Source organism: Salmo salar, chromosome 18 (genome assembly GCF_965601325.2).
Source record: "Salmo salar chromosome 18, fSalSal1, whole genome shotgun sequence".
NCBI lineage: Eukaryota > Metazoa > Chordata > Actinopteri > Salmoniformes > Salmonidae > Salmo > Salmo salar.
In genome coordinates this window covers 80,726,411-80,735,629 of record NC_138308.1, presented here as the reverse complement: position 1 = coordinate 80,735,629, position 9,219 = coordinate 80,726,411, and the positions used below count along the sequence as shown (strand labels likewise).

General features: G+C 41.5%; 1 pseudogene across 1 annotated transcript; it reads right to left on the bottom strand.

Moving 5' to 3' along the window:
• Positions 1-656: 656 nt before the first annotated feature.
• On the bottom strand, positions 657-6,052 carry LOC106577810 (cell adhesion molecule CEACAM5-like; annotated as a pseudogene). The gene is made up of 10 exons (XR_014381314.1): positions 5,797-6,052; positions 4,924-5,184; positions 4,488-4,748; positions 3,990-4,274; positions 3,558-3,830; positions 3,090-3,353; positions 2,778-2,953; positions 2,283-2,446; positions 1,906-2,184; positions 657-1,731 (listed from the first exon to the last, which is right to left on the bottom strand). The product of XR_014381314.1 is annotated as a cell adhesion molecule CEACAM5-like (transcript).
• Between the last annotated feature and the right edge of the window lie 3,167 nt (positions 6,053-9,219).

The following is a 9,219-nucleotide window of genomic DNA, read 5'->3' as shown; positions in this document are numbered from 1 at the left end:
CGGACTGAATACAGTCCTTAGTCTTAGTGTGTTAGTCATATTAAACACATGAAGAACAGCAGCAGTACTCTATACTGTATTCATACTAAACGTAACATACACAATACAGTACCATTAACATTGTTGTCTGAGGGATTGATTGTGTCGTAGATGTGAGCACCACCTGTTGGTCAATGAAGATAGAGACAGGTTAGTTAGGTTGGTTCTCCCTCAGCTTATCTAGGGACAGGGAGTACAGTAACATGTTATATAAAGTGCATGTTGATGAGTCAGTGTATGAGGTTACAGAGAGAGGAGTGGTAGAGGTCTGGGTTGAGAAACTGACCAGGCTGCAGAAGTGTATACCCAGCATCAGGAGCCCAGCCCTGGGTAGATCCTTGGTCCTGTTGGGGGTCCTGGTTGGTGCTCTGGGGCTGGGGGTTCCTAGAGGGAGAGATATACTCATGAAGAACTAAGATGATATGTTACTGAATTATCATAGTTGAGAGACAGGTGTACTCACAAGAATATTCTGTTAAAACAGGAACCTGTAAAGAGAAATGCATACTATTATATCAGGTAAATTATGTTTTGAACTATTGTAATTACACATTTTTCTAACTAAACATGAACTACAGTGTTAAATGATGAAAAATAAAAATCTCAACTTTGCCATTTTTAAATCTCCACAGCAGGACCAGGAGAATGACCAGTAGAACACCAGCAACAACCAGACCCACAACCACTCCTACTAGGACTGATGTAGAGGATCCAGGAGATACGACTGGAGAGAGAACAGCACAACACCATCAGCCTCAGAGAGGTAATATAGGTGTCACAAGGTAGAGACCAAGACGCAGCGGGAAAATGTATACTCATCTCCTTTATTACGGACAAAGAAGGAAAACCCAAAACATACACGTATACGAAAAACACAGCGACGAACACCAGGCCAGTAAGGCACAAAGCTATACACAGCACAATCTCCCACCAACTAACAGGTGAGAACAGGCGACCTAAGTATGACTCTCAATCAGCAACAACGATGTACAGCTGTTCCTGATTGAGAGCCACACCAGGCCAACACAGAAATACAACACTAGACCAGCCCCCTAGAAATACAATACAAGAACATACCCAACAACCCGGAACACCTAAATCAAACACCCCACCTTACATAAATACATATCTAATAAACCCCGAACCACTTAAATCAAATACCCTTTCTACATAGATACACCACCAAACCCAGAAACACTCTACACAAAATAACCCTCTACATAAACACATAACCAAAAACATGTACAACAAATACCCTCTGCCACGTCCTGACCAAACTACAATAACAAATAGGCCCTTTACTGGTCAGGACGTGACAATAGAAGTATAGACTGGCATGTATCTTTTTGATTTGAGTACAAATCCAAATGTATGTTAACATCAACACTAAAATCACTATCACACAGATGAGGAAAAGTTAACTTGAGATCATAATCGTTTTCTCTCCTCTCACTGTCATCCAGCTCTCTGGTGATTCTCCCTTGTCAGGGGATTTGCATTTGTAGAATCCTTCATCTGACTTGGATACTGCAGGGATGGTCATCTCTCCTGTGGTCTCATTCTTGATGAGTACTCCATCTTTGTAGAAATCAGCCTTGATGGTTGAGCTGTTTGTCCGGTATTTGCAGTGCAGAGTCACAGAGTCTCCTTCAGTCATGGGATGGGCAGGGCTCTCCAGGATCACATCACCAGCTGTTTATCATAATATATAAATAATGCTTTAAATCTGCATACTGGAGTCATCACCCTCAAAATCGTATTAACTTGTATTTTATAAGCGATGCAATTCAGTTAAAGAATTGAACATCCTATCATACATTGAAATGTTGTTGTTTTTTGTGTGTGAATGTCGTGCAATCGACGTACCATCCACTGTGATATTTACAGCATTACTGTACTCTCCGGATCCAGACTCACACCAGAACACTCCACTGTACCATGTGTAGGTGTAACTGATGGTACATGTGGACCCTGTTATTGATCCCCAGTTAGAGACACACCCTGACTCTACTCCTCTCTCTGTGTATCTCATCAGTCTCCATCCAGTAGAGTTCCCCTTCTCCTCACAGCTCAGTGAGAGAGACTTTGATCTAAAGTGTTGAGTTGTGTTGGGACTTATTCTGAGAGACACTGAAGGCTGCAGATCTGAAACAAAGAGAGACGGAGTCAAACCTTCAGTGATATCATGATATATATTACACACCCGAGTGGGAACTTAAATATGATTCAATGCAGTTAGTTACCTCCTGACCAGAGAAACTGAGGTTCACTGTAGAGTGTGTCATAGACTGGGTCTCCTCTCCCAGCTCTACACACATATCCTCCTGTGTGACCAGCAGGACTCAGGGTGTAGATGCTCTCTGTAGTTCCAGTACTACTGTAACACTTGCAGTAGTGGGTGTGGAGTCAGGCGCAGGAAACAGGAGTAGTTGCTAACGGGCTTTTAATGAATTGCACCGTAAAGGAAAAGTACACCCACGAAAACACAACTGGGTTTGATCCAAAACACACAAGGCTCCAATAACATGTACCACTGCATAAACAACAGACGACAACAGAAAGTAATCCCACACACAGAACAGGTGGAGAAACGGTTTAAATACTCAACTAAACACTAATCAAACACAGGTGCAAACAATCAAGACAAAACCAACAGAACAGGGAAAAAGGGATCGGTGGCAGTTAGTAGGCCGGTGACGACGACCGCGGGGCGCCACCCGAACAGGGAGAGGAGTCACCCTCGGCAGGAGTCGTGACAACTACTGTCAGATAGGGGCTCAACATAGTATGATGAGTCAGATAGAGAGGTTAACCCAGCTCTGTAGGGAACAGTCCTGTACCAGGAGAACCTCCAGCCTGTAGACGTCTTGTCAACTTCACAGCTCAGAGTCACTGAGTCTCCAGGGTTCAGCCACTGAGGAGAGACACAGGACAGGTTGGGGTTTACCTGTTTTTAGGCCAGAGAGAGTACGTTTTCAAACTTTCAGTCTTAGCAATGATTCTCGTTACCCATGGAGATGTTTACATGATTAAATAGACTTACCAGACACAGTCAGTTGTACAGCATCATTGGTCTTGGAGATCTTGTTTCCCTTTACACCCTCACAGGTATATGAATCACTGTTAGACATGTAGACAGGACTGATTCTGTACTCAGGCTTTGTGTTAAAGGGGATCAGTAACTGATTATTCTTATACCATCTGTACTTCCAGTCAGTCTCCTCCTCCCTGTATGTCACATCTCATAGTAACAGACTCTCCTCTGAATATCTGGGTCCAGTTAGGTTGGAGGGTCAGAACAGCAACAGGTCTCTCTGCACAGACACAACACAGACAACTACCTGAATAAATAGTTACACATCTATAAATGTATTTATTTACCAATAGGTCTACTCATGAATACATCTTCAAGTTAGCTACAGTTGTCGGGATACAGTAAGCAGGCAAAATATTATACCCTGAATTACTTTCTATCAATGTAATAGTATCCATTTATCATAAAACTGTTTTAGACTCACCAGTAACGTGTATCTGGACTGGGTCACTGTACAGGGTGTAGTAGACTGGGTCTCCTCTCCCAGCTCTGCACCAGTACTGTCCTCCATCAGAGACACTGACCCTGCTGAGTGTGTAGGAGTATCCAGAGGTTGTGGTTACTGGTGTAGAGTCTGGTCTGTGTCTGTACCAGTAAAACGTCCATCCAGAAGACTCTACAGTACAGCTCAGTGTCACACTGTCTCCTGTGAATACTTCCTCCTTGTCTGAAGTCAGTGTAGTCGACGGCTGATAATCTGTTGGTATTGAAATAGGTTTGAGTGGGAAGATCCACTTTACTGACACACACAAACAACATCAACAGCAACAACAACAGCAGCAACAACAACAACAACAACAACAACAACAACAACAACAACAGCAGCAACAACAACAACAACAACAAAGTAACTCACCAGTCACAGTGAGGGTAATAACATTACTATGTTGTGAAGATGTGGGTCTGGATCTTCTCTCTCCCTGACACCAGTAGAGACCCTGGTCAGACTCAGTAACTCTACTGATGGTGAGGGTGTCTCCTGTTATAGTGTGTCTGACAGACTGGGATACTACATTATCATTCCTGTCTTTGTACCACTGATAGTTCCAGATACTGTCAGACTCTACTGAACACGTCAGAGTAACTGTTTCTCCAGGGAACACAGTGTTTGGCTCTACACTCAGCGTAGGTTCAGGCAGAGCTGAGTAAATTCAGAGCAGAATATTAAAACATCTGCATATATGCTTGGTGATTGAAAATCATTGACCTGTTGCTGTAAAGTTTTGATAAAATGTATTTTCCGTAGGGTTTGTTGACTCGATTTAGTTAGAATTTACAGTATGCATGTCTGTATTCAGTAAGATTAACCCACATTGGCTCACACTTGAGAATGTCCAGATTGAAAATAGCTCACCAGTGATGATGATGGAGAGAGATGAGCTGAAATTTGACCACTGGGGCCACGTTGTCCTTTTCCCCAGACACTGGTACTGACCAGCCTGGTCAGGGAGAGAGATGGTGATGGTTTCACTGGTCTGACTGGAAAGCTGTTGGCTGTTTATGTACCAGTGGTATGTCCAGTCTGTGTAGTCTGGTATGTCACACTGCAGAGTGACTGTATCTCCAGAGTAGAGGAGACCCTGAGGAGAGATTCTCACTGAGGCCGTGGGCAGAGCTGTTGAAAGACAATGCAGTTAGTTGTTGATTCATACATAAGATGAGAACAGTTATTGTGGAATCTTGCTACCATGGTACTGATTCAAAAAGGTTATCATTGGGAATAAATGCATTTGGAGTTTGTACATAAGGCCTCTTTTTACTCTTTGTCAATGATTGAGTCTCAAGCTCACCAGTGAGCTGGATAGAGAGGGCTCTGCTGAGTTGAGACTTCTGGGGCTGATCTCTCCTGTTCCCCTGACACTGGTACTGACCAGCATGGTCAGGGAGAGAGATGGTGAGGGTTTTATCATGTGTACTGTAACCTGGTTGGTTGTTTATGTACCAGTAGTACATCCAGTCTGTGTAGTCTGGTATGTCACACTGCAGACTGACTGTATCTCCATCGTAGAAGGGACCCTGAGGAGAGACACTCACTGAGGCACTGGGCAGAGCTGTGGAAACACAAACAAAATATATGCAATATACACTGAGTGTACAAAACATGATGAACTTTCCATGACATAGACTGGCCAGGTAAATCAGGTAAATCCATCCATGTCACCTGTTAAATCCACTTCAATCAGTGTAGATGAAGGAGAGAAGACAAGTTAAAGAAGGATTCTTAATCCTTCAGACAATTTAGACATGGATTGTGTATGTGTGCCATTCAGAGGGTGAATGGGCAAGACAAAAGATTGAAGTGCCTTTGAATGAGGTATGGTAGCAGGTGCCAGGAGCACCGGTTTGCGCCAAGAACTTCAACGCTCCTGGGGTTTTCACACTCAACAGATTCACGTGTGTATCAAGAATGGTCCACCACTCTAAGGACATCCAGCCAACTTGACACACCTATGGGAAGCATTGGAATCGACATGGGGCAGTATCCCTGTGGAACGCTTTTGACACCTCATAAAGTCCTTGCCCTGACGAATTGAGACTCTTTCGAGGGAAAAAAGTGGACGGTTGCAACTCAATATTAGAAAGGTGTTCTTTATGTTTTTTTACACTCACTGTAAATTATTATAGTTACCCATGGAGATGTTTACATGATTAGTTAGACTTACCAGAAATTGTCAAATGTACAGGATCACTGGTTTCAGAGCGCTTGATTCCCTTCACACCCTGACAGGTATATGAACCACTGTTAGACGTGTACACAGGACTGATTCTGTACTCTGGCTTTTTGTTAGAGTAGACTAACTTCCTGTTGTTATGCCACTCATACTGCCAGTAAGAGTCTCCTCCCCCCTGTATGTCACATCTCATAGTGACAGTCTCTCCTCTGAATATCTGGGTCCAGTTAGGTTGGAGGGTGGATTTTCACATGACAAAATTGCCACATTTTTTCCAACTTAAAGGAAAGGTTCACCCATTTTCAATGTTATAATGTTTTTGTGCATCTCTAAATGATGTTCTATTGATTCCCTGGGTCTTTTCATGTTTTCATTTGTATCTGAGTTGTTGGAGTTCAAGCAGACAGAAATACAACTGGTATGACGTATCATACTGGCTCCAATACAGGCTTTAGTCTACCTGCATAAACACAACCATCATAACACAATTACCTATCAGTCAAGTAAAACATGTACATAAACTATGTTTCCTACCTCTTTACAGATCATACATACACAACTGAATCACCTTTTCTCATAACATTTAATGAATGTGAGGAAGGAAAAGCAGAGACAAAGATGATGAAACATAAAGAGACGGAGGTTTGATCAAATAAATGAATATCTACCATCATCTTCACCACAGTGTCCACAGTAGATGATGATACTCAGCACTTCAACAAAGACAAAGAAAGTCATTACAGTACAGAAGTAATACAGAAGTGTATACTACTATAGTAATAGAGTAGTAATATTAATATTAGTGCATTGTGCTGATAGACAAACACACAAACACTAATACAACGTCAATAATTACAGAGCAGCACACAGAGCAATGTGTTGTCCATTCTGTCCCACTGACAAGTGACTTTCTCTACAACTACAGTTCTTCTGACAAACCCCTCTACTTCCTATATGATGACAGTCTGTTTAGATCACACCTCTTCACCGTCACACAGAAAATAGAGAGAAAATTATTGAGAAACGTACAAAGACTGTGAGAATAAAGAGCAGCGGTTGATGGCGTGTTAAATATCTGACCAACTTCTTTTTATGGTTGGCTACATGACCTCACACTGGTTACTTCCTCTTTATTGGATTAAGAGAGAATGGAAGGAGAAAGGAGATCTGAGATGAGATCAGAACTTGTGGTTTGATATCAGAACATGCAGATGTTAGTTCCATTTTTACACCCACCATGCACAGATAGATGCCTCCCCTCAAACCTTTGCTATGGTGACTACTGGTATCCCAGCTAGCCTCAGCTTCAGCTATCCCCTCCATACACACATACACTATTTCTATAGGAGGAGCATGTGTCAGAACCACAGTCAGCTAGCTGACTCTTCTCAGGGGTTTGGTGGTTGACTTGTTCATTAGTCAGATGGTCTTGAGGGACACTTTTTAGTTAGATACTCTTTACATAGATATGTCTTTGTTATTGTGTTGTTTATGGTTGTGTTTCAATTTGTTTGTTTATGTGATGTGTGTCAGTGTGTCAATTGTTTGTTTATTGTGAACATGTGTCTGTGTTTTTTGTTGAATATAGCACATAATATAAACATTTAGTTATTGTATCAGTTTTTTGTATTTTGTGTTCAAATGAAAACAATTATGTGTTCCTCATTTGCATAAATACACCAGGTATATTAGTAAATATGACTAAAGTAACATAAAGTGGAGGAACATGGCTGCCACCAGTAAACACTTGCTCTGTCTACCCTACCTGCACTCATCTGCGTTGTCTGGACTGCCTCTTTAATTATTGTTGTTGTCAAGTTCACTTCATAATTCAACAAGTGTGTCAATAGCAGGATCCCCTCAGATAAAAAATCAACAGGCTTGTCTCTATATTACACCTATCTATACATACTTTACATTGTTTGCAAGGTCAGACATATAATGTGATCAATCTGGGCATTTTCCAATATGGATAAATAATCAGGTACATTTTTAAGGTTTTAGTCTAAGCTGCATTAAGCACCAATTTCTGTTCAACAAAGGGTTTCTGCAAAGCAAAAAAGTCAGATTGTATCTCTGAAAGAGCCTTGTCAACAGAAGGGGCAACAGAATATACAACAGTATTGTCCGCATACAAATGGAGGTTACAATTTCTTACAGACAACACAGAAACTAATATGGTCATTGGTCACATAGCAACAACATAACCCCTCAGTGTACTGGGTCTGCCCTCTTATCAAATGTTATTTAAAATCAATACAATGATGTAGGAAATTATCACTTTTTATTTTATATATGAAAATTAATACAAAATACAACCTACCTTCTCCATTACACTTACATAGTGGAACACTCATCTGGCTCCTATAACAACTACTGTAAAAATACAACAATTAATAGACTTACATAGACAGTATATATGTATATAGAAATATGCATTAATTTAGTTAATAACAAACTATACATGTTCCAAATTAGTTATAACAGGTCAGCAAATCAAGTATAACCAAGCCACTCCTCAGTAAAAGGCAAATGACAAATGACTTGGAGTTTGCATAAGGCACCTAAAGGACTCTCAGACCATTAGAAACAAGGTTCTCTGGTCTGATGAAACCAAGATTGAACTCTTTGTCCTCAATGCCAAGCATCACGTCTGGAGGAAACCTGGCACCATCCATACGGTGAAGCATGGTGGTGGCAGCATCATGCTGTTTGGATGTTTTTCAGAGGCAGGGACTAGGAGACTCGTCAGGATCAAGGGAAAGATGAACGGAGCAAAGTACAGGGAGATCCTTGATGAAAACCTGCGCTCAGGACCTCAGACTGGGGCGAAGGTTCACCTTCCAACAGGACAACGAGCCTAAGTATACAGCCAAGACAATGCAGGAGTGGCTTCGGGACAAGTCTCTGAATGTCCTTGAGTGGCCCAGCCAGAGTCCGGAATGGAACCCGATCTAACATCTCTGGAGAGACCTGAAAATAGCTGTGCAGCGACGCTCCCCATCCAACCTGACAGAGCTTGAGAGGATCTGCAGAGAAGAATAGGAGAAACTTCCCAAATACAGGTGTGCCAAGCTTTTAGCATCATACCCAAGAAGACTCGGGGCTGTAATCATTGCCAAAGGTGCTAAAACTAAGCACTGAGTAAAGGGTTTGAATACTTTGTAAATGTCATAGTTCAGGATTTGTTTTTGCTAAAATGTCTAAAAACCTGTTTTTGCTTTGTCATTATGGGGTACTGTGTGTAGATTGATGAAGGGGAAAAACTTTTTTTTAAATTCCATTTCAGAATAAGTCTGTGATGTAACAAAATGTGGAAAAAGTGAAGGGGTCTAAATAGTTCCCGAATGCACTGTATGCCCCTGTATGTAAACAGCATGGTTTTATGTAAAACACAACATAAAAAAATACAGC